Source organism: Bufo bufo, chromosome 4 (assembly GCF_905171765.1).
Source record: "Bufo bufo chromosome 4, aBufBuf1.1, whole genome shotgun sequence".
NCBI classification, from domain to species: Eukaryota; Metazoa; Chordata; class Amphibia; order Anura; family Bufonidae; genus Bufo; species Bufo bufo.
In genome coordinates, this window is record NC_053392.1 from 373915396 (window position 1) to 373938088 (window position 22693).

General features: G+C 45.5%; 1 protein-coding gene across 2 annotated transcripts in view; it reads right to left on the reverse strand.

The window, feature by feature from the left end:
- The window catches only part of MOXD1 (monooxygenase DBH like 1), a 178130-nt gene that overhangs the window by 135283 nt on the left and 20154 nt on the right, over positions 1-22693 (reverse strand). The gene's annotated exons all lie outside the window — the stretch shown is intronic.

Genomic DNA, 22693 nt, shown 5'->3' on the forward strand with positions numbered 1-22693 from the left:
CCAGTGCAGCATGTGACCCAGGCTCTATATAAGCTGGAGTCACGTAGCGCTGCACGTCACTCTGCAGTTACAAGTGTAGGGAGAGGATGCTGCTGGACTGGTGATTTCAGGGAGAGAATAGGAGAGAATCTAACTCAGCGATCTACATAAAATTAGTTGTGTGGGTGCAGGGAACAATCTTTTTACCCTGCCCTGAGCCCATTGACCGAAAAAAAAATTACTTTTATCCGTCTGTCAGTTAGGTCGGCGGCGGCCATTTTATGCAAGCTCAGTGCACCAGCACTGCATCTGAGCTTTTGTGACATTCTAATCCAAGCTTGAAAAACTGCACTAATAATCTGGTTGTAAAAAATCACCCTTTTTTTTGGCAAAATACAACATCTGGGGCATTTGCAGGATTAGTCAGTGTGCAATTTTAGCTAGAAATACAGGCATAATCTTCTGGGTTTTTAAAAACACCCTTTTTGTGCAAAATACACAATTTTACATCCCTAGCTGCATCTGGACGTGTGAAATTCAAACGTTATATACAGTTTTCATATTCTGTTAGTAAAAAACCCACTTTTTTGGCATTATACAACATCTGGATTAGTCAGTTTGCAATTTAAGCTAGAAATAAAGCCATAATTTTCTGGGTTTTTAAAAACACACATTTTTTTGTTGTTGTTGCCAAAAACCACTATTTTACAGCAAGCCTACAGCTTTCATATTCTGTTAGTAAAAAAAAAAACTTTTTTAGCAATATGCAACATCTGGAGTAGTCAGTGTGTAATTTAAGCTAGAAATACAGTCATAAACTTCTTGGTTTTTAAAAACACACTTTTTTTTGCCAAAATACACCATTTTACAGCCCTTGCAGCATCAGCACGTGTGAAATTCAAGGGTTATATACTGCTGTCATATTCAGTTATTAAACAAACACCTGTTAGGGCAAAAAAAAGTTTATTTGGCAGCCTTTGCTGCATATGTCATTGTGAGATACACCCTTTATATATTTGGTTTATATTCAGATATTTGAAATACCGCCATTTGCTGCACAAATCTTTAATTGAGGCCTAGTGTGGGTCAGGGCGTGTGAGATACACCCTTTAAATACAGGGGTTCTGTTTAGGTATTTGAAATACAGCCATTTTGTGCACAAACCTTTAATTGCGGCCTAGGATGGGTCAGGGCGTGTGAGATACACCCTTTATATACATGGGTTATATTGTTCTATTAATAAAACATCTTTTTTTGGGCAAAATACACAATTGTTGCGCCCTTGCAGTATCAAGACATTTGAAATTCCAGGGTTATATACTGCTGTCATATTCAGTTATTAAACAAACACCAGTTTGGGCAAAAAAATTTTTTTGGGGCAGCCTTTGGTGCAGATGTCATTGTAAGATACACCCTTTATATATTTGGGTTATATTCTGATATTTGAAATACCGCCATTTGGTGTGGGTCAGGGCGTGTGAGATACACCCTTTAAATACAGGGCTTTTATTCAGGTATTTGAAATACAGCCATTTTGTGCACAAATCTTTAATTGCGGCATAGTGTGGGTCAGGGCGTGTGAGATACACCCTTTATATACAGGGGTTATATTGTTCTATTAATAAAACACCCTTTTTTGGGAAAAATACACAGTTGTTGGGCCCTTGCAGTATCAAGACATTTGAAATTCCAGGGTTATATACTGCTGTCATATTCAGTTATTAAACTAACGCGTTGTGGGCAAAAAAAAATTATTTGGCAGCCTTTGCTGCAGATGTCATTGTGATATACACCCATTCTATATTTGGGTTATATTCAGTTACTTGAAATACAGCCATTTTGTGCACAAACCTTTAATTGCGGCCTAGTGTGGGTCAGGGCGTGTGAGATACACCCTTTATATACAGGGGTTATATTGTTCTATTAAAAAAAAACACCCTTTTTTGGGCAAAATACACTGTTGTTGCGCCCTTGCAGTATCAAGACAATTGAAATTCCAGGGTTATATACTGCTGTCATATTCAGTTATTAAACAAACTGGGCAATAAAAGTTTATTTGGCAGCCTTTGCTGCATATGCTATTGTAAGATACACCCTTTAAATACAGGGGTTCTATTCAGATATTTAAAATACCGCCATTTTGTGCACAAATCTTTAATTGCGGCCTAGTGTGGGTCAGGCCGTGTGAAATACACCCTGTATATACAGGGCTTATATTCTATTCTTGCAGCATGAAGACGTTTGAAATTCCAGGGTTATATACTGCTGTCATATTCAGTTATTAACCGCCTCCGGACCGCCTAACGCAGGAACGCGTTCCGGAGGCGGCTCACTCAGGCATAGTCACGCAAATACGCGTCATCTCTGCAGGTAAGTGAGTGGATCTACAGCCTGCCTGCGGCGATCGTTCGCTGGCAGGCTGTAGATGCAATTTTTTTAACCCCTAACAGGTATATTAGACGCTGTTTTAATAACAGCGTCTAATATACCTGCTACCTGGTCCTCTGGTGGTCCCTTTTGCTTGGATCGACCACCAGAGGACACAGGCAGCTCTGTAATAAGTAGCACCAAGCACCACACTACACTACACCCCCCCTTGTCACTTATTAACCCCTTATTAACCCCTGATCACCCCATATAGACTCCCTGATCACCCCCTGTCATTGATCACCCCCTTGTCATTTATCACCCCCCTGTAAGGCTCCATTCAGACGTCCGTATGTATTTTACAGATCCACGGATGCATGGATCGGATCCGCAAAACACATACGGACGTCTGAATGGAGCCTTACAGGGGGGTGATCAATGACAGGGGGGTAATCACCCCATATAGACTCCCTGATCACCCCCCTGTCATTGATCCGGATCTATACACTGCATGCAGAATTATTAGGCAAATGAGTATTTTGACCACATCATCCTCTTTATGCATGTTGTCTTACTCCAAGCTGTATAGGCTCGAAAGCCTACTACCAATTAAGCATATTAGGTGATGTGCATCTCTGTAATGAGAAGGGGTGTGGTCTAATGACATCAACACCCTATATTAGGTGTGCATAATTATTAGGCAACTTCCTTTCCTTTGGCAAAATGGGTCAAAAGAAGGACTTGACAGGCTCAGAAAAGTCAAAAATAGTGAGATATCTTGCAGAGGGATGCAGCACTCTTAAAATTGCAAAGCTTCTGAAGCGTGATCATCGAACAATCAAGCGTTTCATTCAAAATAGTCAACAGGGTTGCAAGAAGCGTGTGGAAAAACCAAGGCCCAAAATAACTGCCCATGAACTGAGAAAAGTCAAGCATGCAGCTGCCAAGGTGCCACTTGCCACCAGTTTGGCCATATTTCAGAGCTGCAACATCACTGGAGTGCCAAAAAGCACAAGGTGTGCAATACTCAGAGACATGCCCAAGGTAAGAAAGGCTGAAAGACGACCACCACTGAACAAGACACACAAGCTGAAACGTCAAGACTGATTTTTCTAAGGTTTTATGGACTGATGAAATGAGAGTGAGTCTTGATGGGCCAGATGGATGGGCCCGTGGCTGGATTGGTAAAGGGCAGAGAGCTCCAGTCCGACTCAGACGCCAGCAAGGTGGAGGTGGAGTACTGGTTTGGGCTGATATCATCAAAGATGAGCTTGTGGGGCCTTTTCGGATTGAGGATGGAGTCAAGCTCAACTCCCAGTCCTACTGCCAGTTTCTGGAAGACACCTTCTTCAAGCAGTGGTACAGGAAGAAGTCTGCATCCTTCAAGAAAAACATGATTTTCATGCAGGACAATGCTCCATCACACGCGTCCAAGTACTCCACAGCGTGGCTGGCAAGAAAAGGTATAAAAGAAGAAAATCTAATGACATGGCCTCCTTGTTCACCTGATCTGAACCCCATTGAGAACCTGTGGTCCATCATCAAATGTGAGATTTACAAGGAGGGAAAACAGTACACCTCTCTGAACAGTGTCTGGGAGGCTGTGGTTGCTGCTGCACGCAATGTTGATGGTGAACAGATCAAAACACTGACAGAATCCATGGATGGCAGGCTTTTGAGTGTCCTTGCAAAGAAAGGTGGCTATATTGGTCACTGATTTGTTTTTGTTTTGTTTTTGAATGTCAGAAATATATATTTGTGAATGTTGAGATGTTATATTGGTTTCACTGGTAAAAATAAATAATTGAAATGGGTATATATTTGTTTTTTGTTAAGTTGCCTAATAATTATGCACAGTAATAGTCACCTGCACACACAGATATCCCCCTAAAATAGCTAAAACTAAAAACAAACTAAAAACTACTTCCAAAAATATTCAGCTTTGATATTAATGAGTTTTTTGGGTTCATTGAGAACATGGTTGTTGTTCAATAATAAAATTAATCCTCAAAAATACAACTTGCCTAATAATTCTGCACTCCCTGTATGGGGTGATCACCCCCCTGTAAGGCTCCATTCAGACGTCCGCATGTGTTTTGCGGATCCGATCCATGGATCCGTGGATCCGTAAAACACATACGAACGTCTGAATTTAGCCTTACAGGGGGGTAATCAATGACAGGGGGGTGATCAATGACAGGGGGGTGATCAGGGAGTCTATATGGGGTGATCACCCCCCTGTCATTGATCACCCCCCTGTAAGGCTCCATTCAGATGTCCGTATGTGTTTTGCGGATCTGATCCATGGATCCGTGGATCCGTAAAACACATACGGACGTCTGAATGGAGCCTTACAGGGGGGTGATCAATGACAGGGGGGTGATCAATGACAAGGGGGTGATCAGGGAGTCTATATGGGGTGATCACCCCCCTGTCATTGATCACCTCCCTGTAAGGCTCCATTCAGACGTCCGTACATGTTTTGCGGATCCGATCCATGGATCCGTGGATCCGTAAAACACATACGGACGTCTGAATGGAGCCTTAGAGGGGGGTGATCAATGACAGGGGGGTGATCAGGGAGTCTATATGGGGTGATCACCCCCCTGTCATTGATCACCCCCCTGTAAGGCTCCATTCAGACGTCCGTGTGTGTTTTGCGGATCCGATCCATGGATCCGAGGATCCGTAAAACACAGGCAGCTCTGTAATAAGTAGCACCAAGCACCACACTACACTACACCCTCCCCTTGTCACTTATTAACCCCTTATTAACCCCTGATCACCCAATATAGACTCCCTGATCACCCCCTGTCATTGATCACCCCCTTGTCATTTATCACCCCCCTGTAAGGCTCCATTCAGACGTCCGTATGTATTTTACAGATCCACGGATCCATGGATCGGATCCGTAAAACACATACAGACGTCTGAATGGAGCCTTACAGGGGGGTGATCAGTGACAGGGGGGTGATCACCCCATATAGACCCCCTGATCACCCCCCTGTCATTGATCCCCCCCCTGTAAGGCTCCATTCAGACGTCCGTGTGTGTTTTGCGGATCCGATCCATGGATCCGAGGATCCGTAAAACACAGGCAGCTCTGTAATAAGTAGCACAAAGCACCACACTACACTACACCCTCCCCTTGTCACTTATTAACCCCTTATTAACCCCTGATCACCCCATATAGACTCCCTGATCACCCCCTGTCATTGATCACCCCCTTGTCATTTATCACCCCCCTGTAAGGCTCCATTCAGATGTCCGTATGTGTTTTACAGATCCACGGATCCATGGATCGGATCCGTAAAACACATACAGACGTCTGAATGGAGCCTTACAGGGGGGTGATCAGTGACAGGGGGGTGATCACCCCATATAGACTCCCTGATCACCCCCCTGTGATTGATCACCCCCCTGTCATTGATCACCCCCCTGTAAGGCTCCATTCAGACGTCCGTATGTGTTTTACGGATCCACGGATCCATGGATCGGATCTGCAAAACACGTACGGACGTCTGAATGGAGCCTTACAGGGGGGTGATCAATGACAGGGGGGTGATCACCCCATATATACTCCCTGATCACCCCCCCTGTCATTGATCACCCCCCTGTAAGGCTCCATTCAGACATTTTTTTGGCACAAGTTAGTGGAAATTGATTTTTTAGCTTTTTTGTTTTTTTGTTTTTTCTTACAAAGTCTCATATTCCATTAACTTGTGACAAAAAATAAAATCTCAAATGAACTCACCATACCCCTCACAGAATCCAAATGCGTAAAATTTTTTAGACATTTATATTCCAGACTTCTTCTCACGCTTTAGGGCCCCTAAAATGCCAGGGCAGTATAAATACCCCACATGTGACCCCATTTTGGAAAGAAGACACCCCAAGGTATTTCGTGAGGGGCATGGCGAGTTCATGTAAAATTTTATTTTTTGTCACAAGTTAGTGGAATATGAGACCTAAAGTGTGAGAAGTAGTTTGGAATCCAAATGCGTAAAAAATGCCCTGTGAAATCGTAAAGATTCTCATTGGAATTTGGGCCCCTTTGCGCACCTAGACTGCAAAAAAGTGTCACACATGTGGTATCGCCGTACGCAGGAGAAGTAGGGAAATGTGTTTTGGGGTGTATTTTTACATATACCCATACTGTGTGTGAGAAATATCTCTGTAAATGACAACTTTAAAAAAAAAATTATACAAAGTTGTCAATTTACAGAGATACTTCTCTCACCCAGCATGGGTATATGTAAAAAGACACCCCAAAACACATTGCCCTACTTCTCCTGAGTACGGCGATACCACATGTGTTACACTTTTTTGCAGCCTAGGTGCGTAAAGGGGCCGAAAGTCCAACGAGTACCTTTAGGCTTTACAGGGTTGCTCACAATTTAGCCCCTCCCAAAATGCAAGAACAGTAAACACACCCTACAAATGACCCCATTTCGGAAAGTAGACACTCCAAGGTATTCGTTGAGGGGCATATTGAGTCCATGAAAGATTGAACTTTTTGTCCCAAGTTAGCGGAAAGGGAGACTTTGTGAGAAAAAACCCCAAAAAATCAATTGGCGCTAACTTGTGCCCAAAAAAAAAAAATCTTCTATGTACTCGCCATGCCCCTCATTGAATACCTTGGGGTGTCTTCTTTCCAAAATGGGGTCACATGTGGGGTATTTATACTGCCCTGGCATTTTAGGGGCCCTAAAGCGTGAGAAGAAGTCTGGGATCCAAATGTCTAAAAATGCCCTCCTAAAAAGAATTTGGGCCCCTTTGCGCATCTAGGCTGCAAAAAAGTGTCACACATGTGGTATCGCCGTACTCAGGAGGAGTTGCGCAATGTGTTTTGGGGTGTCATTTTACATATACCCATGCTGGGTGAGATAAATATCTCGGTAAAATGCCAACTTTGTATAAAAAAATGGGAAAAGCTGTCTTTTAGAGAGATATTTCTCTCACCCAGCAAGGGTATATGTAAAAAGACACACCAAAACACATTGCCCAACTTCTCCTGAGTACGGCAATACCACATGTGTGACACTTTTTTGCAGCCTAGATGGGCAAAGGGGCCCACATTCCAAAGAGCACATTTAGGATTTCACATTTTGATTTCAAACTACTTCTCACGCATTAGGTCCCCTAAAATTCCAGGGCAGTATAAATACCCCACAAGTGACCCCATTTTGGAAAGAAGACACCCCAAGGTATTCCGTAAGGGGCATGGCGAGTTCCTAGAATTTTTTATTTTTTGTCACAAGTTAGCGGAAAATGATGTTTTTTTTTTTTTTATTTTTTTTCTTACAAAGTCTCATATTCCACTAACTTGTGACAAAAAATAAAAACTTCCATGAACTCACTATGCCCATCACGAAATACCTTGGGGTGTCTTCTTTCCAAAATGGAGTCACTTGTGGGGTAGTTATACTGCACTAGCATTTTAGGGGCCCGAATGCGTGAGAAGTAGTTTTAAAATCAAAATATGTAAAAAATGCCCTTTGAAATCCTAAAGGTTCTCTTTGGAATGTCCACCTAGGCTGCAAAAAAGTGTCACACATCTGGTATCGCCATACTCATGAGAAGTTGGGCAATGTGTTTTGGGGTGTCTTTTTACATATACCCATGCTGGGTGAGAGAAATATCTCTCTAAAAGACAACTTTTCCCATTTTTTTATACAAAGTTGTCATTTGACAGAGATATTTATCTCACCCAGCATGGGCATGTGTAAAAAGACACCCCAGAACACATTGCCCAACTTCTCCTGAGTACGGCGATACCACATGTGTGACACTTTTTTGCAGCCTAGGTGGGCAAAGGGGCCCACATTCCAAAGAGCACCTTTAGGATTTCACAGGGCATTTTTTACACATTTTGATTTCAAACTACTTCTCACGCATTAGGGCCCCTAAAATGCCAGGGCAGTATAACTACCCCACAAGTGACCCCATTTTGGAAATAAGACACCCCAAGGTATTTCGTGATGGGCATAGTGAGTTCATGGAAGTTTTTATTTTTTGTCACAAGTTAGTGGAATATGAGACTTTGTAAGGAAAAAAAAAACAAAAAAAAAACATCATTTTCCGCTAACTTGTGACAAAAAATAAAAAGTTCTATGAACTCACTATGCCCATCAGCGAATACCTTAGGATGTCTACTTTCCGAAATGGGGTCATTTGTGGGGTGTTTTTACTGTCTGGGCATTGTAGCACCTCAGGAAACATGACAGGTGCTCAGAAAGTAAGAGCTGCTTCAAAAAGCGGAAATTCACATTTTTGTACTATAGTTTGTAAACGCTATAACTTTTACCCAAACCATTTTTTTTTTTTACCCAAACATTTTTTTTTTATCAAAGACATGTAGAACAATAAATTTTGAGTAAAAAATGTATATATGGATGTCGTTTTTTTTGCAAAATTTTACAACTGAAAGTGAAAAATTTCATTTTTTTGCAAAAAAATCGTTAAATTTCGATTAATAACAAAAAAAAGTAAAAATGTCAGCAGCAATGAAATACCACCAAATGAAAGCTCTATTAGTGAGAAGAAAAGGAGGTAAAATTCATTTGGGTGGTAAGTTGCATGACCGAGCAATAAACGGTGAAATTAGTGTAGTGCAGAAGTGTAAAAAGTGGCCTGGTCATTAAGGGTGTTTAAGCTAAGGGGGCTGAAGTGGTTAAAGGACTATCCCACTGCCATGGTGTCTCTGTCCATGGTGTCCGGCAGGTGGACCCACGAGGTGGCCGTCGCCACCAATTTACATTATGAACTTATAATTGGGAGAGACTTCCCAGGTTTCCCGGCACTGCGGCCTGATATGAAAGTTACCGATAGCCTTGAGAGTGGCGTAACCCCAGTAGAGTGGACTTGCTCAGGGGGGAGGCCAGAACCCTGTGAACCTGAGACTGAAGGGCCAGCGGTAGGGGTGGCCGCCACTTCGGTGGAAGAGGGGGAGACAACCCGGCTGAGTGTAATGGTGGGAGACATGGAGAATTTTGCTGCCGGGTCCTGAGTTGGCAGACCTCAACGACTCCAGGGAAAATTTCGGTACAGCACAGCACCCAGACCCAACACTATCTCGGGCCTGGGAAAATGTTGTAATAGTTGATGTGAACCTCAACAACTGGGGGCCGAGTCAATGTTTCACCGTTTTTTGGTTCATCAGAAGATGCTGTATCGGGTAAACCCACTACGGGGTGAGCATGTTGAACAGCTAGTGGTGCCCAAGGCGTATCGCAAGCTCGTGTTGGAGCTAGCCAACCAACATGTTCTTGGGGGACACCTGGGATGGCAGAAAACGCAAGACCGGATACTACAGCGGTTTTACTGGCCCAGTGTGTTCAGAGAGGTGGAAGAATATTGTAAGTCTTGCCCAACCTGCCAGATAACTAGCCCCCAGCCACATTTTCGTAGTCCCCTGGTACCTCTCCCGATTATCGAGGTTACGTTCGAGCGAATCGCTATGGATCTCATAGGCCCAGTACCGAAGTTCGCTAGAGGGCACCAACACAACTTGGACGTCCTAGACTATGCCACTCGGTACCCGGAGGCGATGCCCCTGCGACATACATCAGCCAAACTCATAACTAAGGAGTTAATGGAGATGTTTTCCTGAGTGGGGCTACCTAAAGAGGTTCTGACCAACCAAGGGACCGCTTTTATGTCAAAGGTCATGAGGAAACTCTGTAAATTACTGCACATAAAACAGCTACGGACGTCTGTTTATCATCCGCAAACGGACGGCCTGGTTGAAAGGTTTAATCAAACATTAAAAAAAACATGTTAAAAAGATTGGTGTCTAAGGATGGGAGGGATTGGGACCATTTTCTGCCCTATCTCATGTTCACAGTGCGAGAGGTGCCCCAGGTTTCTACTGGGTTCTCGCCCTTCGAACTGCTATATGGTCGACATCCTCGCGGTCTGTTGGACATAGCCAAAGAGGAGTGGGAACAACAACCCACACCATATAAAAGTGTAATTGAATATGTCACTCAGATGCAAGAGCGGATGGAGACAGTGTTGCTGCTTGTTAAGGAACATATGGAGGCAGCCCAGTGAGCCCAGAGTAGGGTCTATAATCGGCAGGCTCGGGTACGGATCTTTAACCCGGGAGATCGGGTTTTTGTTCTGGAACAGACGGTCAACAGTAAGTTCCTGTCTAGGTGGCAGGGACCCTATGAAGTACTAGAAAAAGTAGGTAAACTACAAGGTACACTAGTCAGGGCAGCGCGAATGCCGGAGCAGGTTTACCATGTGAATTTACTCAAACCTTGGAAAGATAGGGAGACCAGTACAGACGACAGCCCGCGGGCGGGTTTTCTAGGGGAAGAGGTTCCAGCCCCACAGTCTGATATAAGGGAAGCAGTTGCCACAGTGAAGATTGCTGACAGACTTTCCTCTAAACAAACTCAGGAGGCCAGGGAGTTCATCAGCAGGAACACAGACGTGTTTACGGACCTCCCTGGACGCACACTTCTATCATCCAACATGACATTGTCACTAAGCCTCGGGCCAGAGTCCGGTTGAAACCATACCGGGTACCCGAGGCTCGGCGACAAGCCATCTCGGAAGAAGTGCAGCTAATGCTACAACTAGACGAAATTGAGGAGTCAAAAGCCAGACGGGACGTTACGGTTCTGTAACGATTTCCGCAAACTAAATGAGATTTCCAAATTTGATGTGTATCCCATGCCTTGGGTGGATGAGCTTAATGAGAGGTTAGGCCGAGCCCGGTATTTTTCTGTTTTGGACCTCACCAAAGGAAACTGGAAGGTACCCTTAACGGAGGATGCCAAAGAGAAAACTGCCTTCATCACACCGGGGCTGGATCAGTATAAGGTGTTACCCTTTGGTCTGCACGGTGCCCCCGCCACCTTTCAATGACTCATGGATATTCTGCTGCTTCCACACCGTGGGAACGCTTCGGCTTACCTGGACGATATTGTCATCCACAGTACCGACTGGGAAAGTCAACTACCCAAGATACAGTCTGTTGTGGACTCTCTTTGAAAGGCTGGACTAACAGCTAACCCAAAAAAATGTGCGATAAGAATAGAGTAGACGTAATACATGGGGCATGCCATTGGGCGCTGAGTCATCAAACCCAAAGTGAACAAAATAGAGGCAATACGGAATTGGCCCGACCTGTCACTACTAGGCAAGTAAATTTGTTCCTGGGAATGGTGGGATATTATATGAGGTTTGTCCCCCACTTTGCTACAGTGGCTGCATCCTTGACAGAGCTCTTGAAGGGACGCAAGTCAGTGATGGTTCACTGGGATGATCAGGCGGAAAAGGCTTTCTCCGCTTTGAAGTCGACCCTGTGTGGGTCCCTGGTTTTGGTGACGCCGACTTCAAAAGGGAGTTTATAGTACAGACCGATGCCTCCAAAATAGGCCTTGGTGCTGTACTGTCTCAGGAAGTCAACGGGGAGGAGCATCCCATTGTCTTCCTAAGCTGTAAGCTTACCCCAGCCGAGACCAGGTACAGTATAGTGGAGAGAGAGTGCCTGGCTATCAAGTGGGCATAAGAATCTCTCCGCTACTATTTGCTGGGGAGAAAGTTCCACCTGGTGACGGACCACTCCCCTCTCAAATGGATGAGCCAGGCCAAGGACAGAAATGCCCGGGTCACCCGGTGGTTTCTTTCTTTGCAGAACTTTAATTTTTCGGTGGAACACAGGGCAGGGAAACGCGGTTGCCCTGTCATGGGTATACTGTCTAGTGTGTGTTCACCCCCTCAGGGTTGAACAAAGGGGGGAGGTATGTAGGAAGGTACAAAGGGTCATCATTGATGGTAGGTATGTGTCACTGAGGTTCCTGGCCTCGGTCAAGTAAGAGCCGGTATTTTCATGTGTCAGCGGCAGCTAATGCTGATTGACACTTTTTGCTATTTAGTATGGCTGTAAATAGCTGATCCGAGATGGCTCTTATTGGGAGGAGTCAAAGTGCTGGGTGGGTGACTACTCCCCACGTTCCAGGCCAGGTTTTGACAGCTACAAAGAAAAAGACACAAATGCAATGGCACTCTGCAACCAGCATTCTGCCCTGCCTCTATGCTGGATGAGGCATTGGTGTACATTTTGGCCAAAGCGTAATAAGCCACTCACCACGTCAAGGTCGCCTCTATGGAGTGGTCCCTAACACTAGTTCCTACCTGTTTGTGGGCCATGACAGCCACACAAAGTCCAGGGAATGCAGGTGCAGCATGGACGCCAAGCACACTCTGCTTTTAACCCCGTCCGGTGCCATTACAGCTTTCATCGGATCCAGGGATGCAAGTACCAACATGCATGCTGAGCCCACTATATACTTCTCCTGGAGCCAAATGGCTACTGGTAGGTGCTAATATGCAGACTCAGTTTTATACTGACTTTAAAACCAGCCTCCAGGACAGATTGACTGGTCAGGTGTGCAAACTGAGTCTGCATATTAGCACCTACCAGTAGCCATTTGGCTCCAGGAGAAGTATATAGTGGGCTCCGCATGCATGTTGGTACTTGCATCCCTGGATCCGATGAAAGCTGTAATGGCACCGGACGGGGTTAAAAGCAGAGTGTGCTTGGCGTGCATGCTGCACCTGCATTCCCTGGACTTTGTGTCTTTTTCTTTGTATATGTATTTCGCCATAGCAATGTGCACCTACATATAGGGTTGTGCTGATTGAATCTCCCACATTTTTTCTTTGTAGTATATATTGGAGGCGTGGCGATCTCCATGCAGTCATGCACACCTGACCAGTCAATCTGTCCTGGAGGCTGGTTTTAAAGTCAGTATAAAACTGAGTCTGCATATTAGCACCTACCAGTAGCCATTTGGCTCCAGGAGAAGTATATAGTGGGCTCAGCATGCATGTTGGTACTTGCATCCCTGGATCCGATGAAAGCTGTAATGGCACCGGACGGGGTTAAAAGCAGAGTGTGCTTGGCGTGCATGCTGCACCTGCATTCCCTGGACTTTGTGTGGCTGTCATGGCCCACAAACAGGTAGGAACTAGTGTTAGGGACCACTCCATAGAGGCGACCTTGACGTGGTGAGTGGCTTATTACGCTTTGGCCAAAATGTACACCAATGCCTCATCCAGCATAGAGGCAGGGCAGAATGCTGGTTGCAGAGTGCCATTGCATTTGTGTATTTTTCTTTGTATATGTATTTCGCCATAGCAATGTGCACCTACATATAGGGTTGTGCTGATTGAATCTCCCACATTTTTTCTTTGTAGTATATATTGGAGGCGTGGCGATCTCCATGCAGTCATGCACACCTAACCAGTCAATCTGTCCTGGAGGCTGGTTTTAAAGTCAGTATAAAACTGAGTCTGCATATTAGCACCTACCAGTAGCCATTTGGCTCCAGGAGAAGTATATAGTGGGCTCAGCATGCATGTTGGTACTTGCATCCCTGGATCCGATGAAAGCTGTAATGGCACCGGACGGGGTTAAAAGCAGAGTGTGCTTGGCGTGCATGCTGCACCTGCATTCCCTGGACTTTGTGTGGCTGTCATGGCCCACAAACAGGTAGGAACTAGTGTTAGGGACCACTCCATAGAGGCGACCTTGACGTGGTGAGTGGCTTATTAAGCTTTGGCCAAAATGTACACCAATGCCTCATCCAGCATAGAGGCAGGGCAGAATGCTGGTTGCAGAGTGCCATTGCATTTGTGTCTTTTTCTTTGTATATGTATTTCGCCATAGCAATGTGCACCTACATATAGGGTTGTGCTGATTGAATCTCCCACAGGTTTTGACAGCACCTGGCTATCCTTAACCACCTCAGCCCCCAGTGCTTAAACACCCTGAAAGACCAGGCCACTTTTTACACTTCTGACCTACACTAATTTCACCGTTTATTGCTCGGTCATGCAACTTACCACCCAAATGAATTTTACCTCCTTTTCTTCTCACTAATAGAGCTTTCATTTGGTGGTATTTCATTGCTGCTGACATTTTTACTTTTTTTGTTATTAATCGAAATTTAACGATTTTTTTTGCAAAAAAATGACATTTTTCACTTTCAGTTGTAAAATTTTGCAAAAAAAAACGACATCCATATAGAAATTTTGCTCTAAATTTATAGTTCTACATGTCTTTGATAAAAAAAAAATGTTTGGGTAAAAAAAAAATGGTTTGGGTAAAAGTTATAGCGTTTACAAACTATGGTACAAAAATGTGAATTTCCGCTTTTTGAAGCAGCTCTGACTTTCTGAGCACCTGTCATGTTTCCTGAGGTTCTACAATGCCAAGACAGTACAAACACCCCACAAATGACCCCATTTCTGAAAGTACACACCCTAAGGTATTCGCTGATGGGCATAGTGAGTTCATAGAACTTTTTATTTTTTGTCACAAGTTAGCGGAAAATTATGATTTTTTTTTTTTTTTTCTTACAAAGTCTCATATTCCACTAACTTGTGACAAAAAATAAAAAGTTCTATGAACTCACTATGCCCATCAGCGAATACCTTGGGGTCTCTTCTTTCCAAAATGGGGTCACTTGTGGGGTAGTTATACTGCCCTGGCATTCTAGGGGCCCAAATGTGTGGTAAGGAGTTTGAAATCAAATTCTGTAAAAAATGACCTGTGAAATCCGAAAGGTGCTCTTTGGAATATGGGCCCCTTTGCCCACCTAGGCTGCAAAAAAGTGTCACACATCTGGTATCTCCGTACTCAGGAGAAGGTGGGGAATGTGTTTTGGGGTGTCATTTTATATATACCCATGCTGGGTGAGAGAAATATCTTGGCAAAAGACAACTTTTCCCATTTTTTTATACAAAGTCGTCATTTGACCAAGATATTTATCTCACCCAGCATGGGTATATGTAAAAAGACACCCCAAAACACATTCCTCAACTTCTTCTGAGTACGGGGATACCAGATGTGTGACACTTTTTTGCAGCCTAGGTGGGCAAAGGGGCCCATATTCCAAAGAGCACCTTTCGGATTTCACTCCTCATTTTTTCCTGAATTTGATTTCAAACTCCTTACCACACATTTGGGCCCCTAGAATACCAGGGCAGTATAACTACCCCACAAGTGACCCCATTTTGGAAAGAAGACACCCCAAGGTATTCCGTGAGGGGCATGGCGAGTTCCTAGAATTTTTTATTTTTTGTCACAAGTTAGTGGAAAATGATGATTTTTTTTTTTTTTTTTTTTTTCATACAAAGTCTCATATTCCACAAACTTGTGACAAAAATAAAAAACTTCCATGAACTCACTATGCCCATCAGCGAATACCTTGGGGTCTCTTCTTTCCAAAATGGGGTCACTTGTGGGGTAGTTATACTGCCCTGGCATTCTAGGGGCCCAAATGTGTGGTAAGTAGGTAAATGACCTGTGAAATCCGAAAGGTGCTCTTTGGAATGTGGGCCCCTTTGCCCACCTAGGCTGCAAAAAAGTGTCACACATCTGGTATCTCTGTATTCAGGAGAAGTTAAGGAATGTGTTTTGGGGTGTCTTTTTACATATACCCATGCTGGGTGAGATAAATATCTTGGTCAAATGCCAACTTTGTATAAAAAAAATGGGAAAAGTTGTCTTTTGCCAAGATATTTCTCTCACCCAGCATGGGTATATGTAAAATGACACCCCAAAACACATTCCCCAACTTCACCCGATTACGGAGATACCAGATGTGTGACACTTTTTTGCAGCCTAGGTGGGCAAAGGGGCCCATATTCAAAAGAGCACCTTTCGGATTTCACAGGTCATTTTTTACAGAATTTGATTTCAAACTCCTTACCACACATTTGGGCCCCTAGAATGCCAGGGCAGTATAACTACCCCACAAGTGACCCCATTTTGGAAAGAAGAGACCCCAAGGTATTCGCTGATGGGCATAGTGAGTTCATGGAACTTTTTATTTTTTGTCACAAGTTAGTGGAATATGAGACTTTGTATGAAAAAAAATAAAAATAAAAAATAAGCATTTTCCACTAACTTGTGACAAAAAATAAAAAATTCTAGGAACTCGCCATGCCCCTCACGGAATACCTTGGGGTGTCTTCTTTCCAAAATGGGGTCACTTGTGGGGTAGTTATACTGCCCTGGCATTTTCCAGGGGCCCTAATGTGTGGTAAGTAGGTAAATGACCTGTGAAATCCTAAAGGTGCTCTTTGGAATATGGGCCCCTTTGCCCACCTAGGCTGCAAAAAAGTGTCACACATGTGGTATCGCCGTATTCAGGAGAAGTTGGGGAATGTGTTTTGGGGTGTCATTTTACATATACCCATGCTGGGTGAGAGAAATATCTTGGCAAAAGACAACTTTTCCCATTTTTTTATACAAAGTTGGCATTTGACCAAGATATTTCTCTCACCCAGCATGGGTATATGTAAAATGACACCCCAAAACACATTCCCCAACTTCTCCTGAGTACGGCGATACCAGATGTGTGACACTTTTTTGCAGCCTAGATGCGCAAAGGTGCCCAAATTCCTTTTAGGAGGGCATTTTTAGACATTTGGATACCAGACTTCTTCTCACGCTTTGGGGCCCCTAGAATGCCAGGGCAGTATAAATACCCCACATGTGACCCCATTTTGGAAAGAAGACACCCCAAGGTATTCAATGAGGGGCATGGCGAGTTCATAGAATTTTTTTTTTTTTGGCGCAAGTTAGCGGAAATTGATATTTTTAATTTTTTTCTCACAAAGTCTCCCGTTCCGCTAACTTGGGACAAAAATTTCAATCTTTCATGGACTCAATATGCCCCTCACGGAATACCTGGGGGTGTCTTCTTTACGAAATGGGGTCACATGTGGGGTATTTATACTGCCCTGGCATTCTAGGGGCCCTAAAGCGTGAGAAGAAGTCTGGAATATAAATGTCTAAAAAATTTTACGCATTTGGATTCCGTGAGGGGTATGGTGAGTTCATGTGAGATTTTATTTTTTGACACAAGTTAGTGGAATATGAGACTTTGTAAGAAAAAAAATAATAAATTCCGCTAACTTGGGCCAAAAAAATATCTGAATGGAGCCTTACAGAGGGGTGATCAATGACAGGGGGGTGATCAATGACAGGGGGGTTGATCAATGACAGGGGGGTTGATCAATGACAGGGGGGTTGATCAATGACAGGGGGGTGATCAGGGAGTCTATATGGGGTGATCACCACAGTCATTGATCACGCCCCTGTAAGGCTTCATTCAGACGTCCGGATGCGTTTTGCGGATCCGATCCATCTATCAGTGGATCCGTAAAAATCATGCGGACGTCTGAATGGAGCTTTACAGGGGGGTAATCAATGACAGGGGGGTAATCAATGACAGGGGGGTGATCAGGGAGTCTATATGGGGTGATCACCACAGTCATTGATCACGCCCCTGTAAGGCTTCATTCAGACGTCCAGATGCGTTTTGCGGATCCGATCCATCTATCAGTGCATCCGTAAAAATCATGCGGACATCTGAATGGAGCTTTACAGGGGGGTGATCAGGGAGTCTATATGGGGTGATCACCACAGTCATTGATCATGCCCCTGTAAGGCTTCATTCAGACGTCCGGATGCGTTTTGCGGATCGGATCCATCTATCAGTGCATCCGTAAAAATCATGCGGACATCTGAATGGAGCTTTACAGGGGGGTGATCAGGGAGTCTATATGGGGTGATCACCACAGTCATTGATCATGCCCCTGTAAGGCTTCATTTAGACGTCCGGATGCGTTTTGCGGATCGGATCCATCTATCAGTGCATCCGTAAAAATCATGCGGACATCTGAATGGAGCTTTACAGGGGGGTGATCAGGGAGTCTATATGGGGTGATCACCACAGTCATTGATCATGCCCCTGTAAGGCTTCATTCAGACGTCCGGATGCGTTTTGCGGATAGGATCCATCTATCAGTGCATCCGTAAAAATCATGCGGACATCTGAATGGAGCTTTACAGGGGGGTGATCAGGGAGTCTATATGGGGTGATCACCACAGTCATTGATCACGCCCCTGTAAGGCTTCATTCAGACGTCCGGATGCGTTTTGCGGATCCGATCCATCTATCAGTGGATCCGTAAAAATCATGCGGACGTCTGAATGGAGCTTTACAGGGGGTTGATCAATGACAGGGGTGTAATCAATGACAGGGGGGGTGATCAGGGAGTCTATATGGGGTGATAACCACAGTCATTGATCACGCCCCTGTAAGGCTTCATTCAGACGTCCGGATGCGTTTTGCGGATCCGATCCATCTATCAGTGGATCCGTAAAAATCATGCGGACATCTGAATGGAGCTTTACAGGGGGGTAATCAATGACAGGGGGGTGATCAATGACAGGGGGGTGATCAGGGAGTCTATATGGGGTGATCAGGGGTGATCAGGGGCTAATAAGGGGTTAATAAGTGACGGGGGGGGTGTAGTGTAGTGTAGTGGTGCTTGGTGGGACTTTACTGAGCTACCTGTGTCCTCTGGTGGTCGATCCAAACAAATGGGACCACCAGAGGACCAGGTAGCAGGTATATTAGACGCTGTTATCAAAACAGCGTCTAATATACCTGTTAGGGGTTAAAAAAAAACACATCTCCAGCCTGCCAGCGAACGATCGCCGCTGGCAGGCTGGAGATCAACTCTCTTACCTTCCGTTCCTGTGAGCGCGCGCGCCTGTGTGCGCGCGTTCACAGGAAATCTCGGCCATCGCGAGATGACGCATATATGCGTGACTCTGCGCAGGGCTGCCACCTCCGGAACGCGATCCTGCGTTAGGCGGTCCGGAGGTGGTTAAAAAGGCAGCTGAGACCCGTGTGTTGGGAGAGCAGGCCACCTAAAGCCTGCATTTAGACTGCTGGAGGCAGAACCGCCGACAAGGTGACGTTTTTTGTTATGCATGAACTTTCTACTCGGTGTGAGAAAACACCAACCCTGCAAAGTTTTTTGTTTGACCTTATGTGTGAATAAACACGGACATTTGAATTACAAAACAATGATTGAGGGCTGCGATATACCTTCCATAAAATACTGATTAAGGGGATTGATATACCTACTTCCACAAAATACAGATTGAGGCCTGCAACATACCTGCTTCAACAAAATACTGATTAAGTGGTTTGATATACCTGCTTCCACAAAATATTGATTGAGGGTTACGATATACCTACTTCCACAAAATATTGATAAAGGGGATTGATATACCTGCTTCCACAAAATACTGATTGAGGGCTGCGATATACATGCTTCCACAAAATACTGATTAAGGGGATTGATACACCTGCTTTCACAAAATATTGATTGAGGGCTGCAATATTCCTGCTTCCACAAAATACTGATTAAGGGGATTCATATACCTGCTTCCACCAAATATTGATCGAGGCCTGTGAGATACCTGTTTCCACAAATACTGCTCTTCTTTAGGGACTTAGGCACAGGGTCATTTTGAAAATGACAGGCAGAGGAAGAGGCAGGCCATTCTGCAGAGGTGTTAGGGGTCGGGCAGATGCACCAGGCCGAAGCCTAAGTGGGAAGTTGGAGAAGGCGCATGCGATTACTTCAAAGGACGAACCAGAGTTGGTGGAGTGGCTAATTCAGCCTTCCGCTTCTGCACCCTCCTCATTCTCTGTATCTGCACCCTCCTCACTCTGTGCTGTGTGCACCCCTAAAGACACCACCACCACAGCCCCTCCACTCGAGTCAGAGGAATTATTTTCCCATCCATTCCCAGACCTTACCAATACGCAGTCATTCTTGACATCAGATGAGGAAGAGGAGGTAGCAACGGCTGCCACCCAGCAGTCTGACGACAGTACACAGATCAGCCCAAGGAGGAAGGTCACCGCTGTTGCTGCCTCCTCCGAGATCTCAAATGTCAGTGGTGGTGAAGGTGACGATGATGACATGTCGATGGACGTCACATGGGTGCCCACAAGAGAGGAAGAGGAGGGGATTTCAGAGGGAGAGACGGATCAACAGAGAGGGAGGAGAAGAAGGAGAATTAGGCAGAGCTTGCAGGGCACAGAAAGTAAAAAGCAGACTGCAAATGTATCTGGAGTGAGCCATCCACTGTGCACGGTCACTTCTAGCGCTCCCACGATGCCTGCACATGGCTACGCAGTGTGGGCTTTTTTTTAACGTGTCAGCTGCTGACAATAGTGTTGCCATCTGCAACCTGTGCTGTCAACACATAAGTTACGGTAAGCCCAACATCTAGGGAGAACCGCTTTAAGAAGGCACCTGGCCTCCCATCTTTGAGCCCAGTGGGAGCAACTCTGTCAGAACCCACAAAGCCACACTCCCGGCGCTCCACGTCCTGCCTCTTCTCCTTCTCCTCTATCCTCCCATTTGTCCTCCACTCCACCTTCCACCGTGCAGTCGTTGCATTCATCTGGCAGAAGGCAGGCTTCCATGGCCCAAATGTCTAAGCATAAAAAGTTGATGACGCCGCATAACCATCTTGCCCAACGGCTGACAGCTGGCTTGTCGGAACTGCTAGCTCGCCAACTAATGCCATATAAACTGGTGGACTTGGAGGCCTTTAGAAAATTTGGGGCCATTGGCACACCGGGAAATATTTCTCCCAGAAGGGCATCCCAGAGCTATGTGGCCACGTTCAGTGGCAAGTGAATATATCAGTGTCGGTGACAAGATACAACTGACCACAGAAGAATGGTCTAGCAAACACGGGCAGGGAAGGTACATAACTTTTACTGTCCACTGGGTGAACCTTCTGACCGCTGTCAAGCATGCAAACCATGGCTCCCGTGTGGATTTGGTGTTACCGCCACTGATTGCATGTAGGCCTGCCTCTTCTTCTCCTCCTCCTACTCCATCCTCCGTCTCCTCCTTGGCTGACTCCTCCTTTTCCACTGCTACCGCCTCTTCTGCTGCGCCCCCAAGCTCCCCAGAATCTATTCGACGTGCCAGGTGAGACGTTGCCATGCTGTACTGTGGTTGTTGTGCCTGGAAGTCAGCTCTGCCATCACAGGCCGATCAGTGGCTAATCCCGCTCAATTTGACACTTGGTAAAGTGGTGTGCGACAACGGTGCCAATCTGCTGAGTGCGCTGAAACAGGGCAAAATGACACACGTGCTGTGCATGGCACATGTCCTGAACTTAGTCGTGCAGCGATTCGTTTTCAAATACCCCGGGGTCCAGGATGTCTTACGGCAGGCCAGGAAAATCTCTGGCCATTTTAGAAGATCTTACACTGCCATATCAAGCAATTCAGCGGCGACACCACCTGCCCGCCAGATGTCTGATTTGTGACTGCCCAACGCGCTGGAACTCCACCTTGTATATGCTTGATAGGCTGCTCCAGCATCAACGCGCCATTAACGACTACCTGTACGAACTCTGTGGCAGGACAGGTTCTGGGGAGCTTGGTTTCTTTTCACCGCGCCAGTGGGGGCTACTCCATCTGAGACAAGTCAGCAAGAGTCTGAAGAAGAGTCAGAGGATGATGGTGGCTGGGGGGAGGAGGAGCAAGAAGAGCAGGCTTTGAGGGGGACTTTAAACTTTTCGGGGATCCCTGGTGTTGTCTGTGGCTGGGGTAGGAGACCGAGGAAGACATTCTACTGGGCAATGAGCAGGAGCGAGCGCGCTCCACCACTTCCAATTTAGTGCAAATAGGGGCCTTCATGCTCCAGTGTTTGAAGAGGCACCCCCGTATAAAAAGCATAGGGCAAGGATCAGTACTGGGTGGCAACATACATAGACCCCCGGTACAAACACAAAATGGCGGACATATTACCAGCATCACAGAAGACTGGCAGAATGCTGCATTCTTCTGTTGCGAGCGCTGGCAGAGGAATTTCCACCCACAGCGAAACAGGTGCGGGTACCAATCCTACCACGCCTGGAAGAAGAGGGCGTTTTGAAGATGTCTTGGTCACTTCGGATATGAGATCATTCTTGCAGCCAACCCATCGACAGCCTCACTCCGGATCCAGCCTCAGGGAATGCCTAGACCGACAGGTGTCCGACTACATCGGGTTAACGGCTGATGTGGACGCTCTGAAAAGCAAGGAACCCCTGGAATACTGGGTGTGCAGGCTTGACCTGTGGCCAGAGCTGGCACAATTTTCCATGGAACTCTTGGCTTGCCCCTCATCGAGTGTCCTGTGTGAAAGGACGTTCAGCGCAGCAGGGGGGATCGTAACCGATAAGCGCACTCGCCTAGCTCACGACAGTGTGGACTATCTCACATTTCTAAAAATGATTGAGTCATGGATCTCTGAGGAATTCAACACCTCTGACAGCCATGTGTAATTGAATTTCCTCATGCCAGCCCACACATATCCGCCACCACCCAGAACTAAGATTGGTCCTTGTCTTATGTATATACAGCGGCATAAAAGACCTTTTCTGTCAGGTGAATGCCTAATTTTTGGGGCCTGTACTGGCCGACAGTAAAATTTGTATCCA